Source organism: Oxyura jamaicensis, chromosome 11 (assembly GCF_011077185.1).
Source record: "Oxyura jamaicensis isolate SHBP4307 breed ruddy duck chromosome 11, BPBGC_Ojam_1.0, whole genome shotgun sequence".
Lineage (NCBI taxonomy): Eukaryota > Metazoa > Chordata > Aves > Anseriformes > Anatidae > Oxyura > Oxyura jamaicensis.
In genome coordinates this window covers 5659531-5686864 of record NC_048903.1, presented here as the reverse complement: position 1 = coordinate 5686864, position 27334 = coordinate 5659531, and the positions used below count along the sequence as shown (strand labels likewise).

Here is a 27334-nt window from a genome sequence, read left to right as displayed (position 1 = left end):
CAAACAAGCAGCAAGGGAAAGTGATCTTGTGAGAGCATTATTTTGAAGGAATCCAGATGAGCACACTGTTGCAATACTTCGGGGTGGGTTTATTTGCTTTTTAATTTGAGGAGTGCCAAATTTGGGTGTGACTCCCCAGAAATCAGCAACCTGATGCAAAACTTTTGGCTTGGAACAGAAGACAGAACAGAGGGAGGGCAGGAAGAGCTCCTGGTAGGAAATGTGCGGTGGGGAAGGACCTGGAATAGCAGCATTTTCTCCCAGATTTGGGTGCATCTGTAAAAGATCAAAACATCCTAAATAAAGTGCTGTTGGTGTGTGTTTGGGCAGATGTCAGAGATGGTCAGGGATTGCAGCAGCACAACTGAACACCTATCTAAATGAAATCTCATACAATGTTTGTGACAGCCTCTTAGAGAAATCATAGTTCATATTTCTTCAGGAACCAGTTTGGGGTGGCTGCTGCTTATGTAGGGAGTCATTCTTACAATTTTCAGCAGGTCCAGGATTGGAATGATCTGCTGCAGTGAATTCATAAGCTTAGCATTTGTTGCTCCTGCGACTAAAGGTTAAAGTTTCATTGGTTGACTGAATCAAGATCACCAGTTGCCCATTACATATTTTTGTGGTCTTACTCATGTTTGATTTCAGCAGATTTTGAGTAGTCTCAGTCTCTGAATGTTAAACTAATGCCACATATGCAAAAGATTAAGTTTTGTTACTGCAAAACAAAGCAATTTCATGAATAATTTTCTTTTGTGGGTGATTGGGTCAGTGAGAGCTCTTTCAGCCAGCACAGGCAGCGTCTGGCTGTAAACACACTGGACGGCCATCCTGCCTGTGTGAGCACAGAGGAGGAAGGAATATAGCCCCTGGCAGTGTTGAACAAACCTGTGCCATTGGGGTTATGGCTCCTTTTGGCACGGAAGGCTGCATGCAGCAGCTCTGACCGCGTGTGGGGCTGTGCAAGGGCTGTTCCTGATGGAGAACATTAAGGCTTTTAGGGAGAGAGGGAAAGGCTGTTTGGATGACTGGCCTGTTTGAACCCACAGCCAAAAGGCAGTCTTTCAGTACAATTTCTTTAAAGGATTTTCTAATCCAGGTGCTCAATAACACACCACAAAGCTTTGCTTTCCATTAAATACTGCACAAGATTTGAATGAAGGTGTCTTTTATGTATTTGCCCAAAAGCAAGAGTAAAAACTTGCAGTTCTTTAAATTGATATGCTATTGTGTGGCTGTGCTCCTACCCAGAGCAGCTAATTGCAGAACTTAGCCATAAAATCAACCTAAACAATGTTCTGTTGAAAGTTCACCTTTCTGTCAAGTTGGCAGCGAGTTAACCCTAATAATTTGAACCTGTGTTTGCAAAGCTGTGCCTGAGCCCTGGCACGCAGTGCAGCTGTGTGGGACGCGGGGTGAAAGCATTAACCAGGGATGTTCCATCTGAGAGCACAGGGCTGCCACTTCCCTGCTGAACTCTAAACTTACCATGCAAATGCCAAACTGAGACACACTAAACTTTTCTCCTGAAAATACCGTGAGGCCACGCTAGTTCCAAGCAGGCAAAGACCGAGTCACTGAGGATGAGGAGGTGCAGCGCAGGAGCCAGGAAGTAAGCCTGAAAGGCAGAGGGAGCAGGTGATTTCTCTTTGTTATCAAGTGAAATGACTCCACAAATATGACAATAAATCACTGCAGGAATCAATCTGAGTAGAGGCAACTGCTCCATGCTGATAATGCATCAATCAATATTTAATGTTTACACTTTAATTAATCTGCACGTAGGAAGCATTCTTTCAGTGACAAAAAAGTGATGAGAAATAAAACACCTTTTATATCAAACAGCGGCGAATGGCTGCCTATCTGTTAGGCTTTGATTGGGCCCTCAATTGATCATTGCAGCCTTTTTCGATTGCTCTGGTGTAACAATGTCACATTTGGGTATAAAACAAACACTGGGGCTGGGAAGGAAGGAGGAGGAGCTTCTGAATCTGCTTTTGAATGATTACAACTTAATCAGAACAAAGAAAGACTGATAGCAAAGTATGGATTCTTTGGAAACACTGGGCAGAAGGCAAATAAAGTATTTTTCAACATCTGCATCGATGACACCTATCTGAACAGATTTCTACCATGTCTTACAATTATTAATACCTACTAAGGCTTTGTACAGAAAAACAATTCAGATGTTGACTGGCAAAACTGCCTTTCCTTATCAGAGCTACCAGCGGAGCTCCACGATCAGCTTGTTTTGCTGATACTCTGCCTGGCAGCAGAGCACTAGGTGCGGTAGGGATGCAGGGGAAGGCACCAATCCTGCCGCAGCGTTTTTTTCCTCAGTGCTCTGTTTAACCCTTGTAAACTCGAGTTTCTTCTTCTTTTTTAAAGGGCCTGATTCATTGTTCATTGATGTCAGCTGAATGACTTCTATTGACTTCAGTGGGCATTGCATTAGTCCATAGATGAATGGTATTGAAAGCACAGTGATGAAAGACAAATGAAAAGACAGTGATGCTAGACCAGTAACCTTCAAATATCTCTTTAAAAAAATGAATCTACAACAATATATTCTCCACATATAACTAAAAGCTTCCTATGCTTATTTTTAAAATAATTGCTTGAAATGTAAATACTTTTCACATAGTAAATACAGTATTATTTATCTCAAGGATACACAGAGCTTAGCGTTTTAGAGCTTAGCTCAATTTAAATAAGAGATCTGAATTTGGTTACAAAACTGCCATAAATTTAAGCAGGGCGGAACCCCAGGAAATTTTACTGTATTTTGTATGTTGTTTTAAAGTTATTTTACATGCCCAGTCATAAAGTTAGGCTCATGTAAAGGATGTATTTAAAGGTAAATTGTTTTAAGGTTTTAAGCAAAAATAATTGCAATGAGGTTTCTTTTCACTTAAGAACTTTTGCTGTTTTGCCAATCAACTAATAGGAGGATTCCAGCTAAGATCTAGTGACAACAAATTGCTGAAATGCCTGCCCTGATTTGCAGCTTCCTAGCTTAGGGCGTTGCGATTGCTAGTTCAGGCAATACTTGAGCAAAAATGGAAGTAATATTAAGATATAAAGTCATACTAGAAGAATTTGAAAACACTAATCCTCAATCCTACATAAAATAAAATCACTGAGATTGATGGTGGTTTTCTACGATTCCCAAAGGTTTTCAGGCTATTCCAAAAGCCTAAGGCACTCAGAAACACAGTCCTAGGACTGGTGGCAGTTTGACTACCAAGACTCTGAACTAGCAAAGTATTTAAAGCATGAATGACATCAGAAGACTTCCATTTTCTCATCAAAATGCTTTGAAATATAGCAGCATATGAAAACTGGGGGAAGTGTTCATAGAGGAAATGAAAGAAGATGAATATGACATTTAAAATGCAATGATAGAACAATTCCCCAAAACTAAAACAAGCCTTTTTACTTCCAATGCTTACTTATCATTCCCAAATACATTTTTTTCCATGGATCTTTGTATTTAAATATAGAAAAAACTAAGATTTCATTAGCTCCATAAAAATGCAGCCAATGCATTTTCCCTAAAATCCATAAATAGCTTTTCAGCAGATTTTATTAACATGTACACACACATCCACACAAAGAGTTGAGTCTGCAGTTTATCTTTCCTATAAAACCTTCTTCCCCCTTCTGTGCAAATCAGATGAACAAGCTAAAAAAAGGGCAAAGTCAAAGGACAGGAATGCCCTATTGTAATGCATGATCAACTACAAATATTTATAGGAAAGATGAAAACACTACTATGTGCACATCAGGATCACCCTAGGACAGCTTTAACATGCAGAGTTAATGTTTATGGAACAAAACTGACTTACTGAATGTGAAATCTTGATTTCCCTCATAAGCACCCAAAGTAAATTCACCAAAAAAAAAATTACATGATCAAATCCTGAGGGGACAACTCAAAGCACTTAATGCTGTCACTGGCAGGCAGAAAAATAATCACAGTTGTATTTTCTGATAATTTTATTCTCTAGTGGCATAGAAGTTCTTACCGCACCCAAGTGGAATAGCAGGCCAACCTGGAAGACCAAATCCTGGCCCCTGTGGACCTCAGCTGCTTTGGAGCTCCAGTGAGCAGCGTGGTTTGGTCTCCAGCAGCAATCCTGACACGCAGGGTCCCTTACTGCAGCTTTAAAGCCCCTTTAGCTGACCTTCTGAGAGCAGGACTCCATAAGGGACTTTGCTACATACTGAAATCATTTCAGCTGGCAGAGCCCATGTTGCCCAGTGTTGGACGCAGCCAGCAGGGCTGCAGTGAGCACCCACATCCAGTCACAGTCCCAAGCTGCAAAGCCCAACCACTAAGCACTGTCCCAGCATCCCTCTGGCTGCAGTTGATGCCATTAGCCTAAAACTTCCACCTCGCTTGCACAAGAAGCACCCAGTGGGGTCTAAGAGTACTGGTCCCTATTTGGCACCAGGGCTCAGGCTAGCTTTCCACTTCAGCCTTGTCACAGCTGTCTGCTGAATCTAATTAAAAAAAAAAAAAAAAAAAGAGAGAGAGAGAAGAGACTGAAGTGTACTAAAAAAAACTGGAAGACTAATAATTCATTAACCTGACAAATGAAATGTAACTCCTATCGATCAAGAGTAAAACTTCTTGGTTATAAAGGAATCATGTATTATTCTGACAGTATTTTCACAAGATAAACTAAAGTTACAAAGAAGGGAACCAATTTGATTCAAATAACTGTCTCTCCTCAGAAACATTCCTGATTACAGTCATCAGGCACAGGTTGGTGGGGTAGCATTACTACCCCCATCTGTACAGACCTGGAGAACTGCAGAGTACCAAGGAGAGGGGACTGGAGCACTTGCTCGCATTTTCTGACTGCTGCTCGTATGCAAAATGCCAAGCAAGAACCCGACTCTCGCACCACTGAATCACACCATGCTAGATGCCGACATGGAGAGACGTGCATCAACACACACAAGATAATCTCTTCTCCCTCTTCCATCACTAGCTCTGAGAAGCCAAGGGCTTATTGTACAGCTAATGAGAACGAATACACTTGCAGCTGGCCTTCCACCACCTGTGGAAGGCAGAAGTTGGCCAAAAACCTGTGAGACTCTCCAGTTGTGTTGAATAGATGGAAACCAAGAGTGTGGCTCAGTTTCAGGTCCCAGCCTAACAGCCTTATAACACCAGTGCCAACAGAGCCATGTAAAAGCAGAGGGTTCAGAGGGAGAGGCAGTGTCTGGCATGCTGTGATGGTAAAGTATACTAGGGCAGGCATCAATTTACCTTGGTTAGTTATGTTCTTAGTTATGTTGTATTTTGGTGCCCAAAGGCCTAATTTATAACTCCAATAATAAAACGTATAAAGTATAAGCCAAGCACATGCAGGTTCTAATTCTATTTCCTCTCAGAGGAAAGAGCCAAGCTGTCTAGCTTCAGGTTCTTTCAACACTTCCTATTTGTGACAAACACAAAAATCCGAAATCACAGAGGTGCCAGTGCAAGACAGTTTTAAACAGATCACTGAGAGCTAAGTAAATGCCTTGCTACACCCTCCTCTATTCCCCCCCCAACCCACTTTTTTTTTTTTTTTTTTTAATCCCCAAAAGATGTTTCTGGTCCCTCAGCATCACAGCAGTCACAATGCGGGGCGTGCAGGTGCAGAGAAGCAAACCAAACCAGTTCAGACATCCTCCCTACCTTGCAAAAATTACCAAGGGCACGACTCCCACCTGTCCTCACACAGAGCGTGTATAGGTCAGCTGAGGGACGTGCCCCGTCCCATGAGATGGAGAAAATCCTGCTCCACTTGGGGGATGCACAGCAGCGTGAGAAGCACAGCTATTCGTTTTGTTTCCCAGACATCCTTTGTTTTCTGGTCCTCCCATTCTTTATTAATTTTAAATGGATAAATGCTGAGCCTTTTCAAAGGCATTGGAAGCTGGGTGCGGTCTGTGCCTTGCCAACTTGCCCATCTGCTTTTCAGAAGGTCCTGCAGGCTGGTGACATGAGTAATAACGCCTGTAACGTGGGAAGGTCTGGGAGGTGGGGAAGGATGCTAAACAGAGCGGCAGGAAGTCAGATGGGAAGAATAAAACCAGGTAAGACAGGAGGTGTGGATGCTCTCAGTACCTTGTCAATCTGCTTGGTTTTGCTATGAGCCATGTCCCATTTCTCCTGTAACATGGGATGCTTGCAATAACAGTGGGACTTAGCTTACGGGGACTGATGTAGGAAATGGATTTTAAGGATGAAAAGAAAGTTAAAGGCGCAGTTTTGCCAGAATAATGGGACACCCAGTGTAGCACTGAATTAGTTGAAGCAGCACAACTCACGAATCTGACCTGGCATATTGTGCAAGTCAGATTTAAGTCCCCATATCTGAAGTCAGATTAGCTAAATTAACGTAACCGAAAGCACAACTAAATCCTTGTTGTATTCTGCAACTTTCAAGTGTCAGATTAAAACTCTAAAGCCAGTGCCATTACATTTTTGCTGTGGAGTATATTTATAAGTAAGAATTCTACCAGCCTGTCACAGAAGTGGTCACAGAAGCTCACTGCACAGCCCTACTGTCATGTTACACCACGTCTGCCCTTGTTTGCAAATAAGAACTGTGGCTGTGTGGCTTCCTGCCCTTGCCATCAGATGCCACGGCACCCTGTGCCACACCACAGCTGCAGGTCTGAGCTCTCTGGCTCCCTTGCTGAATGCACTCACTTGGACACATTGAGGGCAACAGAAAACAATCTGGGGGGGAGGGAAGGGACAAAGTTCATGTTAACAGAAAATTATGTTTAATCATTCAGACGGTCAGTAACTTATTTCAAAAATACAGCATCTAAGGGCAAGACTAGCAACTGTATTGTTAATAGGTTTTACAATACATGGTGTTTACGCTCCCAACATAAGTTTCCGTAAAAAAATCACTGAAGTCGTTTTCACTCTAGATTCCACTGATCAACGCCGATATTGACAAGGTAATACTGTTCATCTTATTTGAACTGAACAGATAATGAAGATGAGTTAGTAAAAATGCAGCTACCAAAGGTACTAATGGTTCATAATCTTACAAAATTGTTCTCTACTCACATGAGCAGCCAGTCTCAAATTCTGCACTGGTTAATCACATGCCGTTACCTCCAGTAGGAGTTGTTCTCAATTTAGGATCAAAGCCCATAGTTCGCTGGGGCCACTCTTTCAAGGGAGGATTGGGCCCAGACTTTTAATAAGGGGTTTGGTGGCTTACAAAGAGGTGATTAAGATCTTCCTTTGAAAAAACACAAAATGTAGAGTTCTTCCTTTGGATTATAACAGCACAGATAGTCATAGCTGGTGGATTTCAGAGCATTAACTGCTAATCCATGAGTGAACTGAAAGGTTTTTGTTTGTTTGTTTTGCTATTACAGTATTTAGTTAAACTTGTCAGCCTTCAGCTCTCAGTTAGTCATATTTACGTTTCTTAGCAAAATGTTTTATTTAAGGAACTCAACGTTTCTGTAAGTTCTTGTACTTTTTCATACATTCCTCCTCATCGGTCTGAACATCTCTGTGAAAATGTCGAAGAGGCTGAGAGGTGCCCAGACTATATTCAAGACCTTGGGTGGTTTTGTTTGATTTTGTTTGTTTGTTTTTGGGGAGGGGTGGGAAGTGTTTCTTTGGTTTATTTAAGAAAAAGCTTGAACTTTTTCCTGAGAAGTAAAACCATGAAATCTTGAAAACTAAGCCACGATATAAATGTTTCTAGTTTCCTTAAGTGACATTCAAGGATTTCTGTTTGTCAGTGACAAACAGAAAGCACTTAGTATAATTATTATAGCACCTCAGTAAAAATCAGATTCTAGCCGTAGGTGATTGCGGCTATAAAGTTTCCAGAATAGGAACAATGAGCCCTATGAAACTAATGAAAAAAATCGCCAACTTCCTCACTCCAAAGTCTGATTTTTACAAGGACTCCATTTCGTCCTAGTTGCCAGAAATGAACGCTTTATTTGAATCTAGCTAAGGTCTCCAGGAAAACAATTTTAATGTAACATAATGTTGCACCAATGACAGGACAATTAAGGACAATCCAGCAATATTTAGGTGCATTTACTGTAGCATGCCCCAATAATGAAAATAATAAAAAAAACATACTGTACTGATAGCATAGCTAAAGATAATAAATATCCAGACATACCCTATGCTGTATCACTGTATTGTAATCAAATGAATTAGAAATATAATGACTACTTTGACACAAACAGGTATTTAATATGCTGAAAATGTACCAGATTTTCTCCCTCAAGCATTAGTAAAATCCCCTAGAAAATTAAAATCCAGGTCATAGCTAAATTCCTTTGAAACTGGGATTTAAATAAAAAATAGTTTAGTCACTGTAAGAATTCTTTGTGCTGCTACATTTTTACAGGGTTAAAGCTAAAAATAAGATCAAAATCTTGTTGGACGTTGCATTAAAAAAATGTACCAGGTGTGTTCAGAAACCCGTCACACACGTATGCGTGTTAAACAGATGACGACCAATAAATTAATTTAAGCTACTCTCCTTTCCAACCAGAGGAGAGCAAAGAGCTGTCAGGGACATTTATGGGGTGACGTTCTCTTGACTGACAAATTTTTCATGCTCGGTCTTTATTGTACAAGTCACTGATACTACTCAAACATTTTCTGAGGGGAAAATGAAATCACTGGCTGTCAGGAAAGTAGAGAATTTAGTAACCTCTTTCTAGGTAGTTGGATAGATATGGAGAAGGATGGAAAGACTATTTATTAGTCATGAAAAGTGAATAAGGAAACAAGGTTTGAACACTGACCTGATGAAAATAACTTCCAGTAATTCTTTCCATAACAACTCAGGAAATCAAAGTTTACATGTCAAATATCTCCGTCTCCTTAGTATGTTATTCTGCATTGTGATGATTAGCATTTGAGCTGATCAAAAGAAAAAGTATCTTGTACTGACCCTAAATCTTACTATGCTTATAGGACTTTAGAAAATAAATAGATGAGGAATCTGAGGAACAATCCTGAAAGGGCTACATGACTCCTTGAAATATAAGCTTCCCTAGCACTGTAAGGACAAACAACATTCATTTCTACATTTCTTCCAATTATACAAATCTAATTTGCCTGGATTTTCTTTTGTTTTTTGAAAACACACAATTGCTAGAAGAAGGAATTAGTAGATGTACAGGGTTATTAAACATGGCATTCATCCATTGGTCCTACACAGAAAATGCAACACTGAAAAAAAACAAAGCTGATTAATATGAAAGGCAGCTAACCTAAAAACTAAAACTTGAACTGAACGGTGTGTGCTAATCTTTCTTAAATACACTTATGAAAGCTAAATTTGCTAGTATTTGTCATTGCTATGCGGCTGAGTGTTCATGTGAACGATAGGTCCTCTATTTTGAGCAGACAAGTACGAAAAAAAAAAGAATTTTGTCCCCACTGATAATTTTCAGATTCTCCTGTCCACCTACAGCTGCTTGAATAGCAAACACTTCAGAACCCGGGGTCATTTGTGATAAACTTTGTTAAAAAGCCGCCATTCATTACCAGTGATTTCTTTAATCCTCAAGTTGCTTGTAAGGAAAAGATTGAAACTGCATTTTATTTATTTATTGGTCTACAATCAAAATAACTCAACACGTTAGCCACATTAATAAAATACTTGCCAGATTGAAATCTTAATAGCCAGTCTTAGTCTTGCCATTGTTTACTGAATGTGTGTTTGCCAGCCTATCTGGAGACATAAGGAAAATCTTAATGGCTGTGGCCACTTATTAGCAAAGTACCATGGAGTCCTAATCCCATAAAGATATTAAACTATTTTTCTTTACAACAGTAACAAATGAAGGGAATTCTCATTACTTATTAAGATGTGGTACATTCTTTGCATATAGAGTTTCTTCTTATACTTTGAACTCTTATCCCTCATCATTCTATTTCTGAGGCTAAGATCAAAGTAGATCGGCCTTACAGAGCTACAGATGAGTGGCCGCCTTTCAGAGAATATTAATGCCCTCTTGAAGAGCAAAGCTGGGAAGGAGGTGTAATCCCCTAAAGAGTGAGCCCTGGGAGCCTGGTAATACTGAACAACTGTAGCATGCTCGATGGATCAGCTGTTAAAGAGCACAGCCTTGCTGAGGTGGAGGAGCTTCTCCCAGTTTAACAATGTGGCCCAAATCTCAAAGCAATAGTGAGACTAAGGCTTTTTTGGAACTAGAGAATTGTGTAAATGTGGATTCTGGCAGACTGGCACAGAGCAATGTGTTTTATAGCAAGAAAATGTGTGACCAATTTTGTATTTTGCATTGCAAAATTTTCTGGCTTTTCTGCTTCAGACTTGTGACTTCGCCAGTTTTAGTTTCTGTCTCACTCCCTCACCTACTCAGGGCTGGCATTATTGATGAGCTTGTTGGCACAGGGCAAGACAGTGTCCCCCTTTGACCTCCAGCAGTGATTCTGCCATGATGTAGTTTTTTTTTTTTTTTTTTTTTTTTTTTTGCCTTAGACTGCTTGCAAGCCTTTTAAAGAGGAATTACTTTAGACCCTTGTTAAAGCTACGGGTAAACATGCTAAGTACTAAGACATTCAGTGGGTATCGTTATATGAAAAGAAGAAATGTTATATTCATTACAGAGGAAAATCTAGTAATAAAAAGTATTACCTGCATTTATAGCCCTTGTAACCTAATTTTTGTGACAAAGCAAAGAAGTAAAAACATTTCTTTCTGCCTTTCAGTGACCCCTATAAGAAACCCCCCACGGAGTCATTTAGGATAGTAATTTCACTGAAAATACATGCAGCTTTACCTTGCTTGCTCTTTTTAAATTAATAATCTTACCAATGATAAATTTGAAAGTTTTTAAAGACATTTGCAAAACGCACCCTCAAATTAGTAAGAAATTAAAAGAAATAACAACTTAAAATACATTTTCCACAACATAAAAATGTGACAGAACATGGAGCTGTGTTGTTCAAATGTTAAAACTGTACATAAAATACCCCTTCAATATATGCTGCCAGTAAAAACCAAGGCAAAGCAGGTCATTAAAATGTCAGACTTGGGGCAGAGTGGAAAAAATGCTGCGTTTAAAAGTAAACATGTAGACCTTCTATAATTATTTCCCCTTAAAGTTAACTGTTCAAAGAAAAAAAAAAAAGGCGCACTTTCTCCCAGACAAACAGCTCTGCATCACTGGGATGAAGAATCAAACTCTAGTCCTAACCATGTTCCAAAGGGAAAGTAGGGAGTTTTTTGGGTGGGCTCTTTATACAGTCTGTGAATGTCAACTTCATGTATGAAATGTCATTCTCATTCATCCAGTTTTTCTAAAGCAGAAACAGAGTGGTGTGTGCAAGCCATTAATTTCTGCACCATTTATGCTAAGGCTGACTATGAAAAATGGGAGCATTAGAAAACTTGAGAGCCCCATGTTCAACAGGGTTAGCCTTGGGAAGATACCCAAGGGCTTCTACTGACCAGCAAAAAGACTTCCACATTACAGTTGTGATGATGTTAGTATCCAAATGCAGGGTTTTAGCACTGCTGTAAAGAGCTCAGGCTAGAAAACTGTGCCCTTCTCACATGAACTAAAACTGCCCTTGAAACTTGTAGGTTATTTGGTTAGCGTAAAAGAGACGCCTACACTAGTTATGGGGCACTGGAAGCCATACTAGTGTTCCCTCCAACCAGAAAAAAGTGCATCATGGCCCTGAAGAAAAAGTGTCATTAATTTTGTGTATTTCAAGCAAAGTGTTTGCATATGAAGTCAGTATAATATCTGCACTGTGCCTTTTACGGAGCTGAATTCCTAAACTAGTTCTAAAAGGTGGCAATGCCCTAGTAACAATTGTGTCCAGCAGGCACAATTCCACGTTAATTGGACAAGTGCATAATTGAACAACACTGCTGATGTACACAAAGTTATTCCAGATTAACTGGTTTCACCAAAAAACTAGAGGGCTCATAAAACTAAGATAAATTTAATGATTAGAAAATAAAAAGGTTGTTGCTTACAACTTGAATTTCTATGCTAAAATCCACCCCCAGGCAGTTTCTAAGACTCCCACTGAAGTCCATGCAGACATACAGGTATCTGCTTTTGTCCTCTAACATCTCCATATCTCCCTTCCCTAAAACTAACAAATACCACCACTGAAAGTACAGGCTGTCAGGTTTACAATCAGTGATTAAAACCAACATTCCTCTGTTTTTCATCTGATAAGAGCAGAGCTCAAAGTGGAGAGACAATGGGGAAACACAAAGGAGCACTGAGAACGTTTATTTAACTATTCATTTTTGTTTAAACTAGTTTCTGCAATGCAAATGTTTTTAAGATAGAAAGCAAGCTTGTAATCATGGTTTAAGACATGTTATATTCAAAATACACAGACTATGGAAGAATATTCATCTTCATAATTCTGCTTTCTTTTTCTAGTTTCCAGTATTTTACACAGGATAACCAAATATGTCAGAAGGTAGAGCATTCGACTAAGTTTTAATCTCATATAATTGCCTCAGCAGAAAAACAAAGACTTGCAACTTTTAGACAGCTGTGGTTTGACAACTATTAATATCAGATCTATTATGATCAATACTTCGTCAGTATGTATGGTCGGTATTTCTTAGTCATCAGATTACAATTGAAACTCTACTAAAACAGGTAGAGCATACAGAGCATATATATATTATTTGCCAGCTCTGTGGTTTTCATTCAATGATAAAAAAATAATACTTGAACAGTAATTACATTAGATGCTGTAAAGATGATACCTGGTTAGGTAAAGTTTTCAAGTAAAAATTCAGATTTTTTTTGGAACAAATTTTAAACCAACATGGCGACTTTAGTCTATTCCGGTATCTTGCATCATTTCATTGAGCCATTCTGATGCAGTAATAGGTGCCGAAAGCCAGGTTTAATGTATCATGGAACCGTGGCTTGTGACCCTTGGCCTTAATGAAGTCAGCACACCATGAACCTGGAGAACTGGTACTTAATTTAAACAGTAGGTTTCTTTTCCTGCTATCAACAAATATCCAGGATGATGGTCCTGGTTTGGTAAGATTTACTAGTCTTATGACATGTCTGAAGTTTTTTTTTTTTTTTTTTTTTTTTTTTTTTTCTTAAAAGTAAGCAAAAATGTTATTTTTACCTGTGTTCTTTATGCACAATTGTCTTCAATCAGTAGTGAGGATTCCAGAGCTGGTTTTCAGGTTTCATTGTAGGTTCTTGAACCTAGATAAAAAGAATGGAATAGCTTTCTCAGGAAGTGCCAGCTTACTTGCTGTTCACTGTGAAAATGCTAAAAGCTGGTTCTTCGCTGATTTATTATCTAACTTCTGTTACTCTCTTCCTGGCTACAGGCTATAACCAACAGCCAATTCTCCATTATCAAGCTAAGAATAATAGATACAGTTTGAAAGTACACTCATTCAATATTTCCTAGATTTTAAGATCTTCAAAAACTTATCATAGTCTGAATTTCCATGCCATAATCCAAGAAAATATCTTAGAAAGATGCTATTCATAACTATTTGGCTTTGATTGCTAACGAGTCTAAGGATATAAAAATATGTTCAGATCTGAAATAATCTACAACAATTTGACATAAGAAATGAGTGTTTTTTATTATTATTTATTTTTATTTATAATTTTATTTTCTGTTTTATTTGTCCTCTGTTCTCTCTTACCAGTACGTGAACATACTGGCACTCCCACCAACTTTCCCATTCCCTGACTACACATTCCCCATTCTCAGTCTTGTCTTCTGGACTGCTGCTGCCACTCAAGGCCCCAGAAAGCCCTGGAATGAATTGTTCTCACAGATTTGTTTGCCTTTAACTGTTAGATCCCATCCTGACCTACCCCCAAATAGCTGTTCCACATTCTCTTTATGAAATTTCATCCCCTTTTCGATACCACCTAGTGTTTCTAGCAAGGATGACCACGATATCCTCAAATAATAGTAGAAACTGCCCTTCTAGCTAACTTCCAGAAGACACGCTTCCCTTACGTGCTAGAGCAGTGTTATGGGAGAGAGGAAAAGAGCCAAGGAAGAAGATAACTGCAGGAGCTGTAATGTGGACACCTGTGGATATTAGGAAAAAGACAAATAATGCCATTTTCCTCATGTTTCTTTTGCTCATTTCAGTTCTAAGTGATCCCACTCTTTCCTTCTGTCCCTAGTTTTAATTATTAGCTCCAGCTCATAGTTCTCATCCCTTTGGTCTCTTCCTGTTTCTTGCTTTTCTTTTTTTTTTTTTTTTCTTTGTATTTTCTTCTAATTTGCAATTTCAGCGGTGACTGCAAAACAGGTGCTCAATCTTTACATTAAACAGAAATTTGGATATTAGCTCCAAACAGCGTACAAATGGACCTATTGCAGAGCCAAAGCAGGGCACAGACAAGTACTTTATGTGGCTTCCTGCTATTATTTCCATAGCACAGACTCAATTGACAAGAATGGAGGCAACCCCCTGAGAGTCCTCAGGCCTGTACACACATAATTTCCAGACACCCAGCAGCAAAACTATACTTCCTTAAAAGCCATCTACATACATATTTTGAGATCTAAGAGGAATCTTCTTAAAAGCATACATAAAACAAACATAGCTCAATACTCTCCCCCTGCCCAACAACCACCACATGCACTATTGTCTTTCTACAGGGCACCTGTAACTTTGTGATGTAACCAGCACGTAACCCAGGGATGAACTATAATAAATCATGGACATCAAGCTACTTTGCTGTTGTAGCCAATTCAGAGTTGGTTGTTGTTTTTTTGTTTGTAAGACTGCTAATCAGCAAGGTGCCTAGGGCTCTCTCCCTGTAACTCACATTTCCTGGAATTACCTTTTTACTTTCTCAGTTCTTGTTAACTCTGAAGACTGTGGGACTATTTGTTTAATTGACATGTACTCCAACTGGCATTGCCACCGGAGCAAAGAATTCCACCTACCTTGCCAGCAGGTATTTATTTCCTCAGTGTTACCCCCATACTGTGGAAGGGCAGGCATTCCCATAGCAATGTAGCCAATTCATACAGCAAGTTAATACAATATTAAAAAAAAAAAAAAAGTCCAAGTAGCAGCAAGTTGACCAGTGAATGGACAGGGAGCAGACTCTGTGGACAGGGAAAGTTGGAGCATGTGCAGGCAGCACAGGACACCTGCACTCACTAGCCTTTTAACCCAGCACAGGAACTGCAGAGCAGTTTGTCTGCCCACAGCCACAAGTAATCTGGCTGATTTTCACCGATTACAGAAAGGGAGAGATTAGGGATAATCTGTGGTCAGCCAGCAGAACAGGGGAGTTGCGAGCTTCTACCAAGGGATGGTGATAAAACAATTCCAGTCAAAACAGCTGCTTATAGATGTAACATTTGGCATTAACAAAACACGGCTTGAAAAAAAACAGATTGCTTGAAATATTTTCAAAAATGTGCACACGATCGCTTTTGCCAGAGGACACATGGTGTTGTATCTCTACAATCAGTGGTATGAACTGTTCATGCAGACATCTTTAATTGGCACAGTTATAGCTGGAAAAGTGGCTACCCATGCCTTCCCTTCCCCTTTGGTGTTAACTCAGTCATTCTGCCTGTCTCTGCTGAAATCAATAGGTGATGCCACACAGCCCTGTGCCCTGTAAGCTGCTCAGCAGCTTTAAGTGCTGTGCTGGGGTTTGTGCTGGGGCTCTCATATTGGGAGAACACCTCTTAAGAAATAGAATGATCTGATTTGCCTTCATTTATGTTGTTGTTACATTACTAAAGTTCAAAATCAGAATTTTGAAGCAATAGTTAGAAATTTAGCAGCGTTTCTGCATGAGCTGTCATCACCATCTGCACTGCCATTGACTTTTCCTATGCGAACCAGCTGAAAAATAATCCAGCAGAAAAAGAAAAAAAAGTAGTTTTTGTTAGATTAGTTTGAGTCCAGTTCTCCGCGTCTGTGCAAAAATGCTTCTGTTGGAACAAGGCAAGAGAAGCAGCAGGGGCCGGAGCTGCTGCAGAAATGCAAGAGTAGCCACATTCCTTGATATTTGAGTAGACGGCCAGCCTGACAAAGTAAAATATTTTTAGGTGGATTCTAACTTTTTTATCATTCCTTTTTCACATTCATAATAGAACTGACCCACAAAAAATGGTGTTTTTCCGGTGGATCTGTTCACACAATACTTTATGTTGGCAGTTCATTTCTCTCTTAGTCATGTTTTCGGTTTTTCTTTAGCAGATGTTTACAATTACTCCTTAAAATGTTTCCATTTTCTGTGATCATTGAATGTGAATGAGGTGACATTTTTAAAAATAATTGTAGCTTTTTTTTTCTGGCCAGGAACCATGTTGTTAGATTCAAATAGTCTTTGTCTTTTCAACTGTGGTAAAAGTCTTATATCTTTGTAACAGCAGCATCTGCACCAGTCTGCCTACTCTTTTTTTTTTTTTTTTTTTTTCTTTTGGCCAAAATCAAAGTGTTATTTGTCATTATCTGAATATATCTTGTATCTGGGAATCAGATGTGTATATGACTTTTCATTTAACCTTAAATACATCAGGCCTAATGTCCTGAGTTTGTACTTGAGAATTTCTTGGAGGACTGCAGAACAAATGGTATTACAGCAGCCCAAGTTTTGGAAACGTGAAGGAAAGTTTCTTTGCTTTTCTTTCAGTCAGTTTTTTCATTTGTTTTTATTGACCTCAATTTAGATCAAAGTTCTCACAAATAATTGCCATGTTGCCAACACCTGCAATTACGTTGTAATGTTTGTAATGCTCCAAACTTGCTTCAAACCCAGCTCTCGGGAGTTGTGCAAATTGTTTAAAAGCTCATCTGTTTCTTTTTTTCTACTTCTGTTCCAACAAATATATTTTCCAGTTGCAGATGAAAATATTAGAATGACAAACATTTAACATGAAGGCTCCAAAAAGTGCCACATATATATTTTAAAAGATTTTTTTTTTTTTTTTAATGAAGTCTCGTGACTTTTGGAGTGCTGACTCACGATTTCTGCATGCTTGACATCAGCAATACCACAACTGAGAGAAAATCTTTGTGAAAGATTCCTTTCTAGTCCTCTTGAGACAAAGGGATCCTCCAGGAAAAAATAAAAAAAAAGAGAGAGAAACAACTGTTTCTTATTCATGATAGTTCTCAGTTAAAAACAAGCAGAAAAAAACAACCTTTAAATTGAACAATCTAAAATATCTGCCAAACCATTCATGTTTGCTTTCTGCACCATAAAGACTGAAAAAAGGTACAAACACTTTTTTCTTTTCTTTGTTAGGATGCTATTAAATTATATACTGTACGAAAACTAAACCTCTAGTATAATGTAATATTTTTCAACAAACAGCTTCTTTTAATATGGCAGATTCCTCCCTCTTTCTTGTCAAGCAAAAAGCCTGGCATTAGGGACAGAAAATGACTTTTTCATTAATGATCATACGTTATTTTTAATTATTCTGTGATTTTTTTTTTTTAATTTTGTTTCTTTGTTTCCATTGAAGAAATGTAGCAGTTCTATGATTGCGTTCCTTCTGCCTAATGAAAAGATGTTTTCCTTTACTAGGAATAAAAAAAAAAAATAGAGAAAGGAAAATTCACTGACAAAAAAAAAGGGGGGGCCTTTTTGCTATTAAATGAGAACTTTGGCTATAAATTAATGCACTTTTGTTGAAGCACACTAGTTAATCCCTTAACTCAAGCTTCTGCTTGTTGAAAACAATTAGAAATATTTCCCATTCCTGATATTACAGAAGATAATCAATAGCTATCATTAACATTGCTGTTAGCAGCAATAGAGGGAATATAATAATGTATCATGCTAAAAGTAAAAAATTGCTTCTGGAACTGGCTGCTTTAGTAATCAAAACTAGAATCCTTTATCAGGCAAAACTTCCAATTAATTCCAAATAGTTTTACTACATTAAGACTCCAGGATAAATTGCTTGTGGGTGGGATAAAAATGGTTGGTATGTGCCTGTATTAGAATTAACATTTTTGGCAGAGTCTTTCAGAGGCAAATCAGGTCAAAGGATGATTTACAAAACTGTCATTGTCATATGGCATTAATTTGATAGCTCATTTCAATTGACATCTGTGAGAAACAGTTGGACATGCTGCTTCTCTTGCATTAACCAGACTTTCTAATTAATTATGCAAAGATGAAAACAAACACACAAAATTAGACTGAAAAGTAAAACTATACACAAGTGAAGGCACACCTTACCCCCCAAAAATCATATTAGAACTGTCTAAACCTGTATATTGTTACGACTCACCTTTGAATAGCGAGTTTTTATTAATATGGGAGGAATCATGCAAAAACATCAGAATCATCATTCATTGACTATTGCTCAGCACATAATGTGAAGCCTTCCCTGGCACCACAGATGACTCCTTTTTTCTCCATGCATCTATTTTACATACAAACATGAATCAAAACACTATTTCTAAATACTCCTAATATTTCTAATACCATTACTACCACAAAATCCTTATTACTTCCTCACCATTAGTCTTTTGGAAAAGGTATTGAAATTAGAGAAAATTTGAATTGTTCACCAAGCTGTATCTCTTTAACAGTGGACTACAAAATAAGTTATTTGACATTTGCTTTACCAATCCTTTAGCTGATCACGAAAATCATGCTGGGTCTCTAAACATCCGTAAGCATAAAACCAGTTTAAGAATCCCCGAGCATCACTTCGTAACTGTTCCTTAATAATACTATCTCATGTTTGTAACAATATTTATAACCCCTTATTTACCCAGAAGCTTTTTTTTTTTTTTTTTTTGATATCGCATTTTCACGTTATTTCAGAGAAATATATCTCTATAGAAAACATTCCCAATTTTTTCATGTTATCCCTTGGCAAGGTGGCATTAGTACAAAACAAACTTCAATTATAGTAATGCTAACTAAAGGGTTTGGTGTTTTTTGCAAGATATGCATAAATATGATGATGCTTTGTTACTCAATGAAGATGGAGAAAAAAAATCCTTAAGATATAATTTATAGAGCATTTCAACAGTCTTAACAATAATTGAGCTATGAGATGTACGAGATCTTTTCTTTGGGGGCTATTTTGCCCCAGAATCAAAATCGTATTACAAGATCTCAAGCCATCAGCCTTTCCTCTTTTTCCAATAATAATAATAATAATAAAAAGCCTTTAAAGTCTTCAGCTCAGCTTGTGTTTCCATTATACAGTGCATCAGTCGATTCACGTACAGAACCTCAGGGAGGGGAGCAATTATTTCTGAACATATATCACTTTGCAAAAAAATGTAAAGAGTACTTACATGTTTAGTATGCTTTCTGGAAATGACTATGCCTGAAATCAGGGTTATCCTGGAATAATAATAATAAAAAAATGGAATACTAGTTCTTGGCTATACAGATTGTTGATGTAGATATGGGGTGGTGTACACTGAAAGGACCGTTTGTTGACTGTTTCTTTCTGACATAGTATATGAAACGCATTCTGAGGTGGTCTGCTGGTTGCCTGCAGTGCAAGAGAAGAAACCGTTTCCCTTTTGATGTATAATTTGGCTTCTGGTTTTTGTTTTGCTTTCCTTAGAGCACTGAAGGCTGACCATGACTGGAACTGGTAGAGGATGTCAGACTGAAATGCAGTTGCTCTCACTCTACCAGAGTGTCTAGCTGGGATGTCTTCCTCGCATTAAATCAACCTTCAGATGTGAGGTCAATGAAGCATTTCCCCAGGTCAGATCAGTATGAACTATTAGATTTGGTGTTGTTGATTTTGCTTAGCTCAGGAGTTTGAATTAGCTAAAATAATTTGAGAATTTTGCCCCCCAAACTGTAAGTGAATGACTCCAAAAGCAAAATAGTTAGGAAATTATCCTGTTCACAGAGATGAAGTAAAAAAAGTTATTTCTGTCTTCATAAGTACCACATGCAGAGCTATTTATGTTGTTATGCTTTCAAACAAAATCTGTGCCAAGTTCCAAAGACTGTATCATAGTCATTTATTGCATTATGTTATCAGAGCTGCCAAACTATCAAAATAATTTTCCAAAAGCTGTGTATTTATAATACTAAGATTCTGATCAAGTATCCTCCGAATAAAGGTGCGCATGTGCACATGTATGCAATTGTAATGACTTATCAGAGGAGTAACTCCATCACTCCGTGACTGAAAACACCATATCTCAATTCATTTTTCACAGCCAAACCCATTTGTCCAGCACCCAGCATGAAGTCTAAAGATGATGTCTGTTGTCTTGTGCATCAGAAATAGCTTCTAGGAATGCAGAGGGAGGAGGCATTGTGGTAAGCTGTCAAACTAGCCTCTCACATGTCAGGGCAAGGAGTTTCTGTATTGCTCAATGGTTAACAAAGTGGCCAGTACGCATGACAACTTGTGCAGTTCCTACATTAGAATCTGAAGAACAGAGAAGTTCGTGGTTGTGTTTGGACACACTTTGCATTTGATTCTCTCCTGCTATGAATGCACTGGTGGCATTCCATGATTCCCCCCTTGGATAGATAACCCAAGGTTCCAGCTTGTGGACTCAGATCTGCTTCTTTCACTCACAACACACATCACCTTTAGCCGTGGAGAATCCCATTTAAATTAAATACCTCACCGGATTAGATTATGAACTTCCACGACTTACTGGCTATCAATTATTTGCATGAATAATCACAACTATGATATGGCGACTACTTAGGGTCAATAAAGACTCCCCGGTCTTGCCAAAAGATGTCCAACCTTAGACTATCTTTTACTGAAAAAGCTATGTTAAATTGACTCACACTGAAATAACTGTTTTGACAAGTCAAGGCAGTACAGGAAAATGGACTTGAACATGTTTTCCTTAGGAACATATCATCCACACGTATCAACAACCTAAAGAGGATGCAAAGGCAGTACAAAGACAAGGTACTCTTGCACGGTCTATCTGCTTATTGTTGACAACATATGTCAAAATACGGCCCCTCAGAATAAGAACAGAAATATTTCAAATGTGTATAGGTATTTGTGCTAGCAGCAGAAACCAAGGAAATACCCTACGTTTGTGTTATATTTTGTAGCACACTGCAATATTGTTAACTTAATATTGTTGGCTGGCAATCAACATAAGTACATGAATCCTCTAATTATCATATAACTTACAGTACCAGTTAGTCTGGCAAACATATGTAAGCATGTGCTTATCCTATAGCTGTACAGTGGTTTGTTTTCTGTAATACAATAAACAGCCATTTACAGATAAAGATAATAAACCATGTTGAACCTCTAGCTTTGATTCTATCAGTGTCATATATCACTGAAATTACTGGGACTCAGCATAAGATTAAATTGACAAATCCTGGCCCATCTACTTTATTAGCATTCTTTTACCAGGGATTTAGTAACCAACCACTACCTACAGGCCCTTGCAATGAATTCAGCTACAAAGCACTTCTGTCTCGCGGTATAAACAAACAGCTTGCCAACAAACTGGCATTTCACAGATGATTCTCTCATGTTCTCAAGAAACGGGTAAAACAGTTGTGATGAAATGTCAACAGAAATATTGGCAGATCAGAGGGGAGCGAGTGAATTGGCCAGAAATTGTAATCATCTTAGTCTGCACTAACGCTTCAAAAATCCGGATATTTCCTTCATCTACCTTTGGGAGAACTAAAGGCAAGTTTTTGTTAATTAATAAAATGTTATTCGAGAGGTTAATTAAGAAATTATTTGAATATATCTAAAAAATAGATACTGATTGAAAAGTTTGGACAGAAGCACCTACACGCGAATAATGCAAATTAGTCTCCACTTTCTTCACAGTTATTTCCTTATATTTGCTAGATTTAAAAAAAAAAAAAAAGTTAGGTCAGGATAAGCAGTATGTGCACTTAAAATCCCTGAGACATTCTAAAAATTTATCTTTTTAAAACTGATGGCAGTCTCATTCACTATCTAATTCAGGTTTCCCGTTTTGCTCAGCTGTTAATATATACATAGAAATTAGAATTATAGGGTTCATAGGAGGCCCTGTGCCCCAGCTCTTAATCACTGCTAAATGTTCCCCAAAGCTGGAACAACTACTGGCTTTCTATGCAGGGAGAGGAGAAAACTCATCAGGAAGTCTTCTCCCCACAGAGAATTACATGGGAAGGCTGGATCCTACCCAACACACACTTTATTTTATACTCATCTTTTTATATTCCAGGTCATGAACAAAAAATGTTGGAACTAGAAAGAGTTGAACACATCCATGTGACTTTGTCTGGTTTGTTTTTCTTTATTGTCTTAATGCAAAACATTATCATTAATCAGCTCATCCATGTGCCCACCCTGATGAGACCCTACAATCAGGATACCTCTTTGGCAACTATTTTGACTGGATATAAAAAAAACATAAAAAAAAAATAAAAAAAACTCTTAAAACTGCTTACGATTTTTATCTGAGAGGACTTGATTTGGTCAGGGACTTTCGCTTTCCCTCATAAAGCCACCATATATTAATTACAGAAAATCAACTAAATATATAGGTGCTTTTTCTGTTTAGTTAAGGTGGCAAAGAGCTGTATGAAGAACTGTCTGCAAGGCTCTGGCATACACTACTTCATGCAACTTTCATGACTGCATTTACTTCTAATTGATCCTGCAGTACTGTGCCCCTTATGGAGTGTTTTAAATCAATGTCAGCCATAAAGTAGTACTAAACTGTACAAGATCCTTTTTTTTTGGTTGCAGTTAAAGATAACTTATTTATGAGGACATGAGTAAAACTAAGCATATGAATGTAAACATGGCCCAAACTTTCGGAACGCTTCCTTTATTTCACAGGTTGGAGAATATCAGGCATCAAAGGATGGATCTTTTCCATTTTCATCATGAAAGACTCCAGAGGGCCCCATGAATGCTTCCCCTTCCCTTATTCCCCCCACCCCCTATCTGGATACTACACTGATTTTCTCATTACCTAACACAGCTTCCAAATCGAGTGGAAGGGAGGCTCTTCCAAAACATGCAGTGTTCTGGCATTCACCCAGCATTTCCGTATTACCATACACGCTCTCTGTTAGTGAAGACATGCACGATCCTCACCAGAACAAGCAAGACTTCTCAGCCCACAAGTCCCAGCATGCACATTACTAGTAGCTCCTGATTACAATTGCTTCAGTGGAGTTATTCCTCATAACTTCATTTATGAATATTTTTAATCCACTGTCTCTGTGCAGTAAGAAAGATGACTCAGGGAGTGGTTGTGGATCACTCCATCAACCAGATCCCGTATTCTGGGGTAGCTTCATACGTACTTCACAGCCTGAAGTACCTCCAAAGCATCGTTGTAAACACAGGATTTGTTCTTACTGGAGAATTGAATAGTCCAAAATCCTAACTGAGTCTGCAATGACCACTGTATTTGGGTTAGTTATAAAATGTTAATTATTCAAAAACATAATTATAATTTATCAATAATAATAATAATAATGTCAAGGAAAGAGAATGCATGGTGGAATTAGTGAAATCATGCTATGATCATGCTAGTCTGATAACTCAAGGAACCCCAGTATTGCTGACATAGAATTGATTAAGTGAAAAATAATGAAGAATAGGAATGTTATTCACCCTTTATAAACTACATTTTTCCTTTCAGATCCTCACAGAAATTAGGAGGGAGCATAAATCAGTATGATAGAAATCTGAAGTCTCATCAAGATCAATATGAAAAAAATAAAGATTGTGATTTAACTATAGGCTATTAGTGCTCAGGAGTTCTAAACAAAGGTAAAAGACTACACTGAAACAGAAATTAAGTGATTATACAAGGAGAACCCATTAATTTACTTGATTTTCCCTTTTATGGATTAAATTTCACACTTCTGGAAGTTTCTCCCTCCTCTCCAGTCAGAGCATAAATTTTACAATTCACCTAAACAGAGAATTTTTCTTCTCTAGAAATTTCAGAGCTCCACACATTAAGTACCTGACACATGATTCCACTGGCACAGTGTAGTTTGCCTCTGAGAATGAAGCATATGACTAGGAGCTCAGCACTAACATATTCCTCTAACCCGAGATTAACACAAATCTCATGGACGATGTTGCATTCACCTGAATTCATTGTCAATTGTAATGTCTTTAAAAATCTCCATCCTGTATTTGACAGCACAGCTCTAAGTGCTTAGAACTTTTACCACAACTCTTCTTGGAAGGGCAAATTCCACTTATCAGGCAACCTGTGAAGGAAAGTTAATACAAGCCCAGCATTTGTTTGGCCTCGCAAGTGATGATGCATAGAGGGCCTGCTGTGCATACATCAGTAACAGAGCCAAAAATTCCTACTGTGTTTGAATAACTAGCTTATTTTTGAGCCAGAAATGGTTCTTTTATATCTTGACTTAAGATACAGCATATCTTTATAGCATTTTTTTTTTTTAATATTAAAAGTTTTTGTAAACTACTCAAAAGAACGATACCAGGTTTGGCCCCAACCCAGCAAAGCACATGTTTAACCTTCTGCATGTCACTAGTTTCTGAAATCAATGGGACTGCTTGCAGCCTGAGAGTAAATCATGTGCTTCAGTGCCTTCCCACAATAGGACCTTTACAGCTGTTTTCTTCTGTACAGATAATTCTAGGAACCTTCACTGGACCTCAATGGCTTTCACATATGATGAAGAATCTGCTATAGGTAGGAGGAAACCTTGCTAAACACCTCTTTTTACAGCTTTATAGCCTTGTGTCCTATTTCTTTGTCAACCTGATACCAGAATATAAACCTTGTTGGATGCCTAGATTAATTATAAGCAGAGGGAGTTAAATGCATGTACAAAAGCAGAGCCTTTCCTGGCGAGGAGGATAGACGTATAGTAAAACAGTTGCAGATACATAAATTATATGTGCAACAAATAAAGTGTCTGACTTGTTCTGATGCTGAAGAAAACAAAACAGCAACAAACCACTATTTCTTTTTCCAAGGAGTGAAATACTTGTATGTTTGCAAGACTGCCTCTGAAGAGATTAGGGTACAGAATTCCATTCATGATAACTCTATTAAATGGGTTTTCTGCTCTTCAAACCATAACCATACAGTGGCATAAAGATCCAGTACTGCTAACAGTGCCACACAAGGTACGGCCTGACTTTGTGAGGATTGATTGGTAGCATTTTGACTTGGAACACTGCGAATACCCCTGAATTACTGCAGACACCCTTAGAATACCAGGAGCTGCTACCATAGTTGATAATTTTACAAAATAAATATGTGTAATCTCTCCGTGAAAATAAGATTATTGAAATTTGGATAGACACAATCTAAAAAGCACAGACTTGCAAGGAACTTTGAACAAGTAAAAATAAATGGGTGATTTTTTTCCTAAGTATTGTTATGGCTTGCACAGGCACCATCTAAATAAACGACATCACTTATGTGAGAAAAAATAACCTTAAGTCTTTTGAATGCCAATCCAGCTGTTTTTCTGCAGCGGAAGAAAAAGATTTGCCTCACCTACCTCTTGCTGGCTGAAGAGCTCTTCCCTATGAACAACCACAGTTTCTGATGAAAACTATTACATGCATTTAAGGTGAGAAAGTACTGCCTTCACCTTGGAGGAAAAATCACTCTCACCTTTACCTCAGGCTGCCAAGATGGCTTATGAACTAATGTTGTGCTCTCATCCTGAAAACTATAACAACAACCCACCCTTACACAACTAGCAAATTTGACAGAGCTCTTCAGTAAGGAAATGTAAGCAGATTTCTTAGCAGCATTGGCTGAATTTATAGCTATGGTCTCATTTTTTTCAGTTGCACCTGCACCCACACTTTGGTGCCTTCACTGCTCCATCAAGCTGTGCTTGATCCTTGCCCCAGGTGGAAGCCCTGACTCATTACTTACGCTATCATTGCACATGTGGCAAAATGGCAAATCCTTCACAACTTCATTAATTTACCTGAGTCAGGGTTCAGGGCTGCTGCTTCTTTAGCATGGCATAAATACCCCCGTACCCTTACATCTGTAGCTGGGAAGCATGCTGTTCTGTTGCCAGGCTGAGGAATTATTTGTGAACAGGATATTGCCTGAGTATGCTGTTGAAAATGAAACCAGTGCTCTTTTGCCTGGCCAGGGTTTGATTTGTCAGCTTCACCCTGCATCCTTTCTCAGGCAACAACATTGGAGGTTTGCAGGCACTAACTTCTCCATCCACGTAGCTTTTTGAAAACAGAGGGATGCTTTGAATTCACTGCAACAAGTAAAAACTAATTCCTAGCACCAAAATCCACCTCTGAGTTCAGTGATGTATTTCAGCCCTGCACGTCTGACATGCAGTAAAATATCAGCATCTTACAGTACCAGATACTAATTAGAAAAAGAAATGTGTTAGATGTCAGGCCTCAAGAAAGCAAACTTAACATTCTGACAGCAGCTGGAGAGTGATAGCCATAATCAAGCATTGTCCCTGCTTATATCTGTGCCAAACAACCTCACTTACTTCCAGCTAATTCTCCATCAGAGCCGATCTTTCTTTACGATTCCAGAGAAACATGTTGTCAGTTCCCACCTGCTGGCATTGCTAGAAATAAAACCACAGTTGATCAGATGCAATAGGTCAGCAGAATAGTGCATTGAACTGTTTGTGCTTCCAAGCTGCGTTACAGGGGATTCACTAACATTTATTAACCCCTTCTCAAATCATGGGTTTTGTTATGCTTTCATAAAGAGGCAAGATTTTGAGGATGAAAACACATCCTTTCAGGAATTTCAAAGGAAGCAAAATTTGGGCTTTCTGCCAGGGTAAAAGTTCGATATCATTTGAAAAACAAAATATATTAGAGAAGAAAGAAAATGCAGATGTCAGCCTAGTGACACAGAGTAATCTATTTGCTCAGTGCTTGTATTTTCCTACCAATTTTGTATTTTTCAAAAAGGACAATAAAAGAATTGTGCTCACTGCTAATTAATGACAAGCTGGTAAAAGCATCTATCCATTGTTCCATTTATTTCTTCATTTCCAGCAGTTAACAGCCCTGTTCTGAAATGAATCAATGTCGTTTACACAATGCTGTCACCCCTATTGTTTCTTTATCATCCTTGCATTTTCATAAATCGGAGGTGTTAATCCCTTAATGGCTTCTCTCAGAGCTCTAAAATGTATGCAAAATGGTAATCCATCCCCTAAACAATTCACATTTACACAGGCACACTCTTAAATATGTTTACTATCAAAATGAATCCTTTGTTTGGATCTAACCCTGTTTGTTTTCTAAACACTGAAGCATAGCAGGTATGCAGCATCAAATTTTAATTAGTGACTATCAAGTAACCATGTCCTTTTAGAGATGTGGTTA

At 38.3% G+C, this 27334-nt stretch overlaps 1 long non-coding RNA gene across 1 annotated transcript in view; it reads right to left on the bottom strand.

Annotated features, from left to right (window-relative positions):
• The window catches only part of LOC118172813, a 42380-nt gene extending 15949 nt beyond the window's left edge, over positions 1–26431 (bottom strand). The window contains exons 1-5 of the long non-coding RNA XR_004753868.1: positions 25498–26431; positions 24098–24222; positions 19317–19365; positions 18293–18427; positions 13163–13245 (exon numbers count right to left, since the gene is read on the bottom strand). This is a non-coding gene — a long non-coding RNA (uncharacterized LOC118172813). The remainder of the gene's footprint in view (positions 1–13162; positions 13246–18292; positions 18428–19316; positions 19366–24097; positions 24223–25497) is intronic.
• Between the last annotated feature and the right edge of the window lie 903 nt (positions 26432–27334).